At 42.3% G+C, this 11,560-nt stretch overlaps 1 pseudogene; it reads left to right on the top strand.

The window, feature by feature from the left end:
- Window positions 1–575: 575 nt before the first annotated feature.
- LOC113023431 (arachidonate 12-lipoxygenase, 12R-type-like) lies at window positions 576–11,185 on the top strand (annotated as a pseudogene).
- The last annotated feature ends 375 nt before the right edge of the window (window positions 11,186–11,560 follow it).

Below are 11,560 nucleotides of genomic sequence, written 5' to 3'. Positions count from 1 at the left end.
GGGGAACTTGCACAATCGGTGGCTGACTAAATACTTTTTTGCCCCACTGTATATGTATATATATGTGTAAACTTTGTGTTTCTATTCTTTTTTTCAACTGATTAATTATTATATAACTCCTAAAATGTTACAGCCTTTTTAGGTTTTAGATGTGTCCTTGACCCATCACAGCTGATTTAAATGGCTAAATTACCTCCTCAACATTTCTCGAAGTTTTCCAGAGGCCTGGTAATGAACTAATCATTTGATTCATGTGTGTTGACCCAGGGGGATATCTGGGATAGCTTCCCCCCCTGGCCTAAATAAATAAAAAGAGAAGTTGTGGAGGCGATACAGAGCAATTATTCTGAAGAACTTCTTCTTGTCATTGATAAAGGTAAGAGATCTTTTCACTGGATTTCAGTCAGAAACTATGGGTGGAAAAAAAAAAAAAAAAGTTCAACATAATCTCTTAAATTTCTTTTCCATTGTCCTTTTCATTGTGATGCCACAATTGTAAATGTTTACATTTCCAAATCAGTGCTATAGGATCATAACTTCTTCCCACCAGGATTTGACCACATTCAAGAGGAAAAATGGTGCAGTATGAAGTGGCCGTGCTCACTGGTGATCGCCTTAATTCCACTACTCTTAACAATGTCTTCATTAAGCTGGTGGGCACAGATGGGGAGAGTGATCGCACGTGGCTCATGGGCTTGAAAGGGGCTACATCCTTCGTCAGAGGAGCCGTAAGTCTGAAATATGCATCTTCATCATTAAAAGTTTCTCAGGTTTCATGAGCTTATGAAACCTGAGCTTATACAGATTTTATACAGATTTTAGCTTTACAGCTCCTGAAGATAAGAGAGATAAGATAAGATAGAACTTTATTAATCCCTCGGGTGGGTTCCTCTGGGAAATTCGACTTCCAAAAAAAGCACAGCAACGACCGAAGTTACAGTTACAGAACTGTTATATATATATATATATACACACACACACACACACACACACACACACACACACACACACACACACACATATAAATACAGAGACAAATATAAATAAAATATACAAAGGGGATAAATAGAATAAATAGGAATAAAAAATGAAAACTGGAATACAAATGCTGTCCAGTTATAGCTGAATATCCTAATACTAAACCTAAAGCTTAAATATATTTAACCTTAAAATTAAGCATTACAGCATATTCTTTGTCTGCTGGGATTAATTAAAAAAAAATTAAACTATTGCATATGTTGCAGAGAAAATCATGTCTTACTGCAATTAACATCCTCATTATTCTGCTGTTGCTTTGTTTCAACAGCTGAGATGCATATGCAGAGAAAATACCTCACTCCATGAAGGCAAAAGACCCATCGTCACTGCCATAGGAGGTTCAGTTCTCCTTCACCAAAAATTCAGTTTTTCTTCACTGCTTCCACAGGGTGAAGTTCTAATATTATAGAACAAATACACAAGAAACAAACATGTGTCTCTCTTTACTTATCAAAAGTATATTAAGTATCACAATCAAGTTAAATAAATGTGCTCTTCTGTTTCAGACTGACTGAGCTGAAGCTGAAGGGACTGGATAACTGTAAGAAGAAGTGGGATAATATTGACAGCATCAATCGAGTGTTGTGCTGCAAAAAGACTGACATATCAGGTAATTAACATCATAGCATAATGGAGTCCTTGTACTGTATGAACAATAATATGTACTTAGCTGTTACTCTAAAATTATTCCTAGAATAAGCTGCTAGCATAATGACTAATGGCAGTATGTGTTCATTTGTTGTTGTTTTTTAATCTGATCTTGGAAGAATGTGAAGCCCTATTTTACATTAATGATAAGTGTTTAAAAATGTAAAGAATGTGTATCAACACATTTACAGAAAGGTCTTACCTTTTTTTATATTTGATATAACATTTAAGACATGAAGTCAGAAATTGAATTTGTTTCTTTTTCACAGAATATGTTCATGAACACTGGAAAGAGGATGCTTTCTTTGGCTACCAGTTTCTAAATGGTGTCAACCCCATGTTGATTCAGCTTTGTACAGCCCTGCCCAGTAACTTCCCTGTCACTGATGACATGGTCTTTCCCCATGGCCAGTGCACCCTTGCACATGAAATGAAGGTGACTGTCTCTTATGCAAAAGGAGAAAGAATTTTTTCTTGTATCAGTTTATTCTGCCCTCACTGCTACACTGGATACAGTTATGCAGATAGATAAACTCCTCGACAACTGACAGGTGTATCGTCCCTTTTATTGACGCTGCCTTCAATTATCAACAGAGTGAAACTACAAACAGAAGAAATAAGCAATATTCAGCCTATATATTCACACGATAATGCAAATCAGTTGGCTAAACTAGCTAACATTGGAAAGAAAGTAAATCTGAATACAGTACACCTTTAACCATAAAAGTGCATAAATAATAGCCAATATAGTTGCATTAACTCTTGTTCAACTTAAATACTCACAAGCGATGCTTTCTGTAAAACAACGAAGAGGATGGATGCAGATGTTTATCTGAACAACATGCTGAGTCAGTCTTTTCTCAAAGTGTGCTGCATTACTAACTCTACAGCTAATAGTGATGGGATTTCCGGCTCTTTTTAGAGATCCGGCTCTTTCGGTTCGGCTCACTAAAAAGAGCCGGCTCTTTCGGCTCCGAACCGGCTCTTCAGGTTGTTTTGTTGCTTTAATTAATTTATTATTAACAATAATATAAAATTATGCACAAAAGGAATTACTAACATAAAAACAAGTGGTTTTATTTATATATGTTTATATATAAATATATGCGGTGGCCCCTAGAGACAAAACACGTACAAACTCCAAAACACATTTCTAGCATGAACTGAACTTCCAAAGCAGAGCTACTAGATCACTTAAATTACACAATTGAAAGCATGTGTGTATTGTTTGTGTATTTATACACAGGCACTCATATATATATTCAAATAATTTAAAAAAAAAGTTCATTTACCTGTTATTACCACACACCAAATCCGGTCGTTGGTACTTGCTGGCTTGTGTAGCCACAAGATAACAAAGGCTCAATACTGCGCCCAGCATCCTGGAGCACTTCTGTTGTCTTTTGTACGTGTTTTGAGTTTTTATATGCTTCTGAGTTTTTATGTGCTTCGGAGTTTGTACGTGTTTTTACGTGTTTTGGAGTTTTTACGTGTTTTGGAGTTTGTACGTGTTTTTACGTGTTTTGGAGTTTGTACATGCTTCAGAGTTCGTACGTGATTTGAAGTTTGTATGTGCTTTGTCTCTAGGGGCCACCGTAAATATACTTTTATTTATTCACTCCACATAAAATGTAATAAATAAATCATATAATACAAAAATCAACTATTCACATTTCAAGTTTTAACTATTTAAATTTTCAGCTTTTTCCTTTCACAAATTTAAAGTGAAAAGAACACAAAACACTGCAAACCACAACACAATTAAATATAAATTATAATATGAAAACTAAAAGAACATGCATATTCTCTGTCATATGGACCTGCATGAATAAACTTTCTCAATCCTTTATCATCTGCAACTGAAAATAGTTGTGGATGATTACTATACCTTTCTAATGTTGTTGTCCCTGCCTCTCTTTCTCTCTCTCTGGCTCTGTTCCTGTGCTACTGAGTGTAACTACCGCCCCTCCCCCCTCTGCCCAGCGTAAAGCACAAGGCTCGCGTGCAGAGTGAAGCGGAAAAAAAGTGCGAGAGAGAGGCTGAGAGAAAGAAAAAAAAAAAACAACCCACGTGACGGCTCGCGATAAGGAGCCGGCTCGCGTCGTTCACGTCAAAGAGCCGGCTCTAAGAGCCATTTCGTTCGCGAACGACCCATCACTAACAGCTAATAACAAACAAATCTTGGCATGAAAGAACTGTAGCGACTCTTGCTGGTGGGAAGAAGAACTACACCAGCACACTCCCCGTCTGACATCTATTGGATGTCATCACCATCTTTAAGGATCAATGTCTCTATTAGTATTTCGCAGCAGGAGTACAGTCTCTGTCACTGGTCTTAAGAAGGTTTTAGATATTCCTCCAGAAGTGACCTTTACCTCAATCTTTCTGACATGTCCGTCTTGGCTAGGAAAGGTCTCAACAACCACCCCCATGGGCCAGTGGTTTCTTTTAGCTCGACTGTCCTTTAGAAGAACTAGATCTCCCTTTTGAAGGTTTTGACTCACAGATTGCCATTTTCTTCGCTCTTGGAGTGTCGGCAGGTACTGTGTTTTCCAACGGTGCCAGAAGACATTTGAAAGATGTTGCACTTGTCTCCATTGGCGTCCGAACATATCTTTATTGTCAAAGTGTCCGGGTGGTGTAGGTGGTAATCCAGTTTTCTGCGTAAGGAGGGTAGCAGGCGTAAGAAGAAGGGGGCAATCTGGATCTGATGAGACTGGTAGTAGCGGTCGAGAGTTTACAATAGCGGTTACCTCTGCTAGAAGGGTAACGAGAACCTCATGGGTCAACAGGCGAACTGAGTTGACAGTTAGCATAGAGTCCAGTATGCGCTTCACGATGCCGATCATGCGCTCCCAACTTCCTCCCATATGAGAACTATGAGGAGGGTTGAAGATCCATGTGCATTCATTCTTGGATAAAAAGTCTTGAATTTCCTGGTTGCCGCAGTGTTTTGAAGTTATTCCGAGCTCCTTGCACGCTCCCAGAAAGTTGGTCCCACAGTCGGACCTCAGCTGCTTTACTGGTCCTCGGATAGAGATGAATCGTCTCAGAGCATTGATAAAACTAGACGACTCCATCGTCTCGATGACCTCAACATGAATGGCCCTGATGCCCAAGCAGGTGAAGATGACGGCCCAGCGTTTGCTGCTAGCAAGGCCTCCTCTTGTTCTCCGAGAGCTTATTGTCCACGGTCCAAAGACGTCAACTCCGACGTAAGTGAACGGGGGGCAGACTGTCACACGATCGATGGGTAAGTCTGACATTTTTTGCGTTTCTGTGTTCCACCTGAGCTTGCGGCAAATTACACAGTGGTGGATGACTGAACTGATGCTCCGTTTCCCACCAACAATCCAGAAGCCAGGGGATCTCATGGCTCCCTCTGTGAAATGGCGCCCCTGGTGCTGCACCTGTTGGTGGTAGTGTCGGATTAGTAAAGTAGTTAAATGGTGGTTGCCTGGGATGATAATGGGGTGTGCTTCGTCGCTTTCCATGCTGGCTTGTGAAAGGCGACCACCAACCCTGAGACAGTCTGCATTGTCTTTGAAAGGAGAGAGTTTTCTGAGAAGGCTCTGTTTTGGAATGTCTTTTTGGGCTTGAAGACATGTGAAGATGTCAGGGTAAACCTCGTGTTGAAGACCACTCAGAACAACGCTCTTTGCCTTACTGTAATCTTCTGGACTAAGACTTTTGCAGATATGCCAGCCATGACACCCTTTTGGGGGAGTGCTATTCCTGTAACACCTTGCAATATGAATGAGCCTTGCTATTGCTCTCAACAGTGACCCTCAAGTAGAGAAAGACGCAAATCGTCTCGTTTCGAGGAAAGAAGCCACGACATTGGTTGAAAGTGATGTCACTGTTGGACGGATCTCAGGATCTGATTCAGGATTGACTAGTTCAAAGGTATGTTTAGTGACTTCAGGAGTTGCTCTCAGTAGGTAATCTGGTCCTTTGAGCCATGTGCTTGATGAGAGTGCACTAGCTGGGATTGATCTTGAAGCTATGTCGGCTGGGTTAAGCTCTGTTGGAACGTAGTTCCACTGCTCTGGGTTGGACGATTTTCGAATCCTCTGTACGCGATTGCATACATAGACGTAGAATCGTCTGGATTCATTCTGTATGTATCAAAGTACCACTGCTGTCTGTGAAAAATCTTGTAGAATGGAAGGGAACATCAATTTCCTCTGTGATAATGTCAGCAATCTCGACAGCAAGAACAGCTACACATAGCTCGAGCCTGGGGATTGTTATTTCTTGCTGCGGTGCGAGTTTTGCTTTGCCAAACAGAGCTCCCTTTTTTCTGCACCATTGAAGGATATAGAGGTGTACATTCTCGGTATTCTGACTTCTTCGAGAAGTTTCAGGGACTCTTTCCATGCACTCCACTCTTGGAGCAACTTTTCTGGGAGTGGATCATCCCATTGACATATGTCTGTGGAAAGTTCTCTAAGGAGAGCTCTGCCTTTGATGCTGACCGGAGCTGCAAACCCGAGAGGGTCAAACAGACTGTTGACAACTGAAAGTACCCCTCTGCGGGTATAGGGCTTCTCAGCAGTGGACGCTTGAAACGTGAATTTGTCTGTTGCAATGTCCCAGCTTATTCCAAGGCTTCTTTGCATAGGTGGAATGTCAGCTCCTAAGTCGAGGTCTTTTAGACCTTTGGCTAGATCGTTTTTGTGGAATGCCTTCATTACGTCCACGTCATTGGATGCAATCTTGTGTAGCCTCAGATTAGATGAAGCCATAGTGTCTTGAGCGTTTTGCATAACAACAATGGCATCAGTACTTGATTGGAAGGAGGCAAGACAATCATCTACGTAAAAATGTCGTTCCACCAGATGTTGTGTAGTGATGTCTTGCTTGTCTCGGTCCTCTGATGCCCTTCTGAGTCCGTAAGTTGCAACCGCGGGCGACGGGCTGTTGCCAAAGACATGTACAGTCATTCTGTATTCCACGATCGGTTGATCCATGTCATTGTTTTGGTGCCAGAGGAATCTCAAAAAGTTCCGGTGGTCCTCCCTGACCACGAAGCAATGGAACATTTGTTTGATATCGGCTGTGACTGCCACCTTTTCTTCACGGAGTCGCATCAACACACCCAACAAGCTATTGTTGAGGTTGGGCCCAGTAAGAAGAACATCGTTGAGGGATACTCCATTGTGTTGTGCGCTTGAGTCGAAGACAATGCGTATTTGTTCCGGTTTGCGCGGGTGGTACACGCCGAAGAAGGGGAGGTACCAGCACTCTTCTTCTTTAGTGAGTGGTGGCGCTATCTCAGCGTGGCCATTGTCAAACAAAGTTTGCATAAAGTCTGTAAACTGACCTTTTACCTGAGGGCGTTTGTTCAGCATGTGGCGTACCGATGTAAGGCGTTGCATAGCCTGCCGCTTATTGTTCGGCAGCCGTGGCCTGGGTGAACGAAAAGGTAGTGGCGCGACCCAACTGTTAGCACTGTCCTGGTAGACTTCCTTATCCATTATCTGTAAAAAGGCCCTTTCCTCCTGTGAGTAGCCGAGGCTCTCGTCCAAACTTGTTTGTTTGAAAACTGTTTCTCCAATCGAAGAGTGCTTTCTTCGCATTGGGGTGTTGACCTTGTTGTAGCCTTGCGAGTTGAAACTTTCCTTTACCTGAATGGCATTTTTGCATGGAAGGAAGTGACTTGGACGACCATTGTCTAAGATGTTCGTTTTGAAAATGTTAGCACGCACGGGTTTGTGAGCTCCACCCAGGCAAACGTTGCCAATGATCACCCATCCAAGAGCTAGCTTCTGTGCAAATGGCGCATTTGGAGGTCCATTGCGCTGGTCGAGAACTTTGTGTGCTTGAATAACGTCCCTTCCAATGAGCAGCAGGATCTGAGCACTCTGGTCGAGAGCCGGGATTTTGGTTGCGATTTCCTGAAGGTGGGTGTGGTTTCGAGCAGCTTCAGCTGTGGGAATCTCACTGCGATTGTCGGGTAGCATATCACACTCGATAAGTGTCTGGAGCTCAAGACGTGACGTGCAATCTGCCGATTCCACAATGAAGTTAAAAGCTCTCCTCCCTGTCACTTCCTCCAATCCAGCACAGGTTCTCAATTTATATGGAAATGAGTTTCTTGTGATGCCAAATGTGTCAAAAACCGATGATTTTGCGAGTGACCTGTTGCTTTGGTCGTCTAGGATGGCATAGGCCTTAAGTTTCTTTTCAGGGGAGTTCTTTGGGTAAATGAACACAAGGCAGATCTTGGCACATGAGTGACTTTCAAATTCACTTCCACATACTTGTGTGCATGTCGAGATAGCTGTGGGCCGTGCTGCATTGCGCTCCCCGCCGTCAACTGTTACCGGCTCTGCAATAGTAGCTGTCGCAGTAGTCGTTGATGCCAGTCCCGGATGAAGAGCTGTAATGTGTAATTTTGAATCACATTCTGTACAATGTATTTCTGACTTACATGTCTTTGCCTGGTGGTTTGTAGAAGCACAGCATCTCATGTTTTTCTTGAGATAGGCCTTTCGCTCCTCCAGTGGCATTTCCCTGAATGCTCTGCATTTTTTGAGAGCATGAGGTCTTTTGTGGATAGGACATTCCTTATTTGGGTCCTCAATGTTTGTAGGAGTTGATTTCGGCTCCGTACTGACAACTTCGGTTCTGATGACTGAGATAGGTTCTCTTTTAGCGTGTTTTTCGTAAAGTTTATTCGTCTTTGAAAGGGCAGGAGGAGGCGGCACAGACTGCCTAAAGCTGGGGTCGTTGCGCATTTTTGCTTCTCTACTGATGAAGGCCACAAATGCAGAGAATGGTGGAAATGACACGCAATGGTCCTCTTTGTATTTAGAACCATAGTTCATCCATTTTTCTTGCATAGCATAGGGGAGTTTTTCCACCACTGGATTAATGCCTCTCGCTGTATCGAGGTAGAGTAGACCTGGAATGTAACCTTCACTCTTTGCGGCATCTATTTCTAGGAGCAGGTCCTGTAGTTAGTTGTGGATCTTTGTATGAGATTTTTGGGAAACGGTCCAATCTGTCGAGCAGTGCGTTCTCTATAGCTTCGGGGGAGCCGTAGCACTCATTTAATCTTTCCCACACCTTAGCAAGTCCTTCAGAGGGATTGTTAATATGCACAGCTCTTAAACGATATGCATATTGCACTGATTCTGTGCCAAGCCATTTAATCAGCAAATCCAGTTCCTCACTGGCCGTTAGGTTTAAGTCACAAATTGCATTCTCAAACGAAGATTTCCATCCCCAGTAATCTCCTGCCTTGTCACCGAACCTTCGGAGGCCACCGGTGAGTAAGTCACGTCTTGCCAGAAACCTGGCTATGTCAGAAATGTTTCCTTGTTGCATGCTCACCTTATGTTCAAATCTCGGTGAAGTACCTGGTGACATTTTCTGCATTAATTTCAGAGACTGGGAAACGTTTTCTCCTTTGTCAGTACTCAGAGGTTGAAGGACATATTCCTTTAAGGTGTCCGACCTGGTTGGCTCTTGTTTTGGCGTGAGGAATGTGACATTTGGTGCAGGCATTGAATTATACTCGGTATGGCCAATTGGGCTTGTGCTGTCTTTGATGATGAGCTGGTCTTTCACATAGTTAAAGGTGCGTTCCAAAGTGTCAACCCTTTGAGGTACACTCACGTGTTCTTCTTCAAGATCATTGACTGCTGTTTCAAAAACTATTGCTTCGGCGTGTTGGAGGGCTTGTAATGTGGCCTCTAGACGTGTTTCCTCTACTTTAAGCTCTGCTTTCTTAACTTGCATTTCGATTTCCTTTTTAGCGTATTCAGCTCTTTTGCGTGCTGCTTCAGCTTTGGCTCGAGCGTTTAGGGCGGCCATACTGGCAGATGACCTACTTGTACCTTTTGACCCATATGATTTCTCTGAACGGACAGATGATGCTTTATCTTGTCTTGCTTCAGACATGGTTGATGTAGCTGAGTTGACGTAACATCCAAAGGTTGTCTTGTAGAAGGACGCTTTTTCACTATTCTGCCCTCACTGCTACACTGGATACAGTTATGCAGATAGATAAACTCCTCGACAACTGACAGGTGTATCGTCCCTTTTATTGACGCTGCCTTCAATTATCAACAGAGTGAAACTACAAACAGAAGAAATAAGCAATATTCAGCCTATATATTCACACGATAATGCAAATCAGTTGGCTAAACTAGCTAACATTGGAAAGAAAGTAAATCTGAATACAGTACACCTTTAACCATAAAAGTGCATAAATAATAGCCAATATAGTTGCATTAACTCTTGTTCAACTTAAATACTCACAAGCGATGCTTTCTGTAAAACAACGAAGAGGATGGATGCAGATGTTTATCTGAACAACATGCTGAGTCAGTCTTTTCTCAAAGTGTGCTGCATTACTAACTCTACAGCTAATAACAAACAAATCTTGGCATGAAAGAACTGTAGCGACTCTTGCTGGTGGGAAGAAGAACTACACCAGCACACAGTTAGATCTTTTCAATAAATTCACTTTTACATGAGCAGATATTATATTCAGATTTCTACAATATCCTGAACTTTCAAACAGAAAGGGAACATATTCCTGTGTGACTACAAGCGTCTGGATGGAGTAAAAGCAAACACCATCAACGGGAAGAAGCAGTACTTGGTGGTGGCTCCTCTCGTCCTGCTCCACAAAGATCCTGATGATAAGCTAATGCCAATTGCTATTCAGGTAATTCAGACAGTAAGCTTTAATTTAATAATACACCCTTCCTTCTGCCCGAGCTTTAGCCTTGTGGAAAAAATCATCCCATAGTGATTTCCAGGTTGCAGAGTCTGACACGTAGATTGAAACGTGCCCATGGTGCATCCTCTGTACAAGGTAACTGACGTTTGCTATACCATTTATTTCAATGGTGTGGAAAGCATTTGTCCATAACGGATGGCACATTAATACCACCTATGAATTTCTTCACTATATAAAAAAGTGTACAAACAATATATTAAATGATCGTCTTGCTAATGTCGTTTCCTCTTCCCCTCAGCTTTTCAAACCTCACACACGCTACTCACCGCATGTCAACCTCTTAGCTCGAAGTCGTCTCATATCTGAGACTGGCAGTTTCACTCAGGTAAGCAGTAAAAACATTAACATTTTATGCGATGACCAGCACACTAAAGAATTGTTTCATTTTCAGTGTTATGTACAACATTTGTCTCTAACCGTGAGCTGCCCGTTCTCTAGTTTGTAGTATTGGGTGGAGAGGGCATGTTTACCATCCTGCAGAGGTCAGTGTCCTCAATGACCTACAGCTCCCTCTGTATGCCAGATGACATTGCTGAACGTGGCCTGGAGGCTGTGCCAAACTTCTACTACAGGGATGATGGACTAAAGATTTGGGATATCATCCACAGGTATCATTGTGTTCTTACTACTGGTGGTGGTGGTGTACTATTACTGGGTTGGGCAGACGTTTGCCTTCATTACTGCCTTAGTTATTTCTGGCATAGATTCAACAAGGTGCTGGAAACATTCTTCAGAGATTGATTCATGCTAACATGATAGCATCACACAGTTCCTGCCTGTCATGCATGCATGATCCAAAGCTCCCATTTCACTACATCCCAAAGATGCTCTATTGAGATCTGGTGACTCTGGAAGCCATCTATGTACACTGGACTTGCTGTTACTTTCAAACCAGTTTGCAATTTCTTTTGAGCTTTGAGGTGCATTATCCTAATGGAAGCAGCCATGGATACACTGTGGTTATAATGGGATGGACATATTCAGCAACAATACTCAAACAGCTGGGACTAAGCTGCTCAAAATGTGCCAATAAAATGTCCCGCGCAACATTTCAAATACCAAACAAGAGCACTCAGATGGTGTAACTAACCCTGAAGAGCAACGGCTGTACTAAAA

This window comes from Astatotilapia calliptera, chromosome 6, assembly GCF_964374335.1.
Source record: "Astatotilapia calliptera chromosome 6, fAstCal68.1, whole genome shotgun sequence".
NCBI classification, from domain to species: Eukaryota; Metazoa; Chordata; class Actinopteri; order Cichliformes; family Cichlidae; genus Astatotilapia; species Astatotilapia calliptera.
The sequence above is the reverse complement of the archived record's forward strand: the minus strand, read 5'-3'. Positions and strand labels throughout refer to the sequence as shown.